Below are 1,783 nucleotides of genomic sequence, written 5' to 3'. Positions count from 1 at the left end.
GATCCCCTCCACCCCTTTTTTCATTACTAATTTCATATTCCTTCACTATTTTACTAAAAATAGAACGAAATGATCTTGTTTTGTTTCTCGGTTGAAAAGAGATGTCTTGAGCAATCGGAGAAGCACTTTGATAAACAGATTTTATCTTGACCGACTCAATTAAGGGTATTAGTCTTTGCTCTATTAGACAACAAAGATCGCATTTTTTGCACTATGCAATGATCTGAAGCAATTCGCTGCCGTGTTCAAGCTTCAATTGTAACATTCTTATGCTGTCATTTTCAACTCAATTTCAGCATCTTGGTGCCGGCTGTAATTTACACCCATCTTTATCAAGCTGAAAGTTTTAAGCATTTCACCTGACGAATAATTTTGAGCAGAACGCTTGAACAATGTTTTAAGTTGGATTTGGGACATTCCGTTCCCATAATCCAAGCTAAAATAATTGCACATTGTGAGCTGAAATTTGACAGGCTTGAAGCTTGGAAATATGTTGGTCTCTGCCCGCTTTTCAGATTATTCTTTCCTCTTCGGTGAAAGAGGGGTGGGGCCGCCTTGCGCAGGAAAGGAGAGAATTGAATAAAGTTACTTTTTCGTAGACGTTAGCAGCCCTCTTCGAGTAACTTACGATGAATCAAAGGTATAATTCACGAGCCCTAAAAAATATCTTAGCTTACTCACCTTGGTAGTGCGTTCCACTCCTCGATGGCTCTGATGCCCATCCCATGCCCTAGGAATAGGATTTGCGTCTGTCCAAAGGAGCATTTCTCTTGCAGCCGAAAGAAGCCCCCTTCTCTCACATAAGGGCGGTGATATTCCTTACTAGAGCAAGTGGAGGATCATTCCAGTCTCTGATGGGCGTAGCATGCTAGGAAGCCGGCTAGGGGAGTTTATTATTTTGGGGGGACAGAGGAGGATCACTTACACGAGCACTAAATTAAGTGTGACGGACCGAGACACCTGTATACAAGTCCCAACAGAAATGGGGCAAGGGCCACAGGACCATCTGCAGCATAAAGGGTTTGGAGCGATGGGAATGAAACTCTTCAGCACCTGCAAGATTGGTTGCAGACAAGACATTTGCAAATCCAATAAAGGTGCAGGGGCGCTCACGTTTTTTGGCTCCTTCCCGGCCGTATCGCATTCTGGCAACTAGCTTTGACCGCTAGTGCTTGGACTTGGAACAAGCTACAGCTACTTGAATCAATCAATGAAGGAAAAGGAACCGTTACCTCTAACTGTAAGAGGTGGAATCTAGTGCAAACTAGACTCCAATGCCCCGGTATTGAAAATGTTAACCCTTCCGTCCGCTACTGCTTTCCACAGTTTCTTACTCCTTTACTGTCCAGATGCAATCCTTCCCTTCAATGGGACTTCGACGTCGAAATGGCGCCGTTAAACATTTCCCGGCTCACCAGTCCAGAACAAGGCCTCAATAAACTGAGTCTTTCCTCCCGAAATGGGAAACCGGGTGGAAACCGACCAACGTTGGGACGTGTGAAATACACTAAGCAACTACTATGGTTCAAAAACTTTCTTTTTCCTGACTCGAGATTTCCAGTGACAAAGGAGGGCCTTGCAAGGCGTGAATTCGGTAATTGTGCCTTCTTTCTGTTCTGGATATGCGGGGGTCAATCTATTAGGAATAGGACAAGAGAGTCTTGCTTCATTCACATTAACATCTAATTGATCTCCACCTACTCCTTGCTCAGGGGCTTCCAGCATCATCATACAGGGAAAGAAAGCGGGAATATAGCCAGTGGATCGCAGATCGGAGAAAATT

The sequence above is a fragment of the Impatiens glandulifera genome, unplaced genomic scaffold, assembly GCF_907164915.1.
Source record: "Impatiens glandulifera unplaced genomic scaffold, dImpGla2.1, whole genome shotgun sequence".
Lineage (NCBI taxonomy): Eukaryota > Viridiplantae > Streptophyta > Magnoliopsida > Ericales > Balsaminaceae > Impatiens > Impatiens glandulifera.
The sequence above is the reverse complement of the archived record's forward strand: the minus strand, read 5'-3'. Positions refer to the sequence as shown.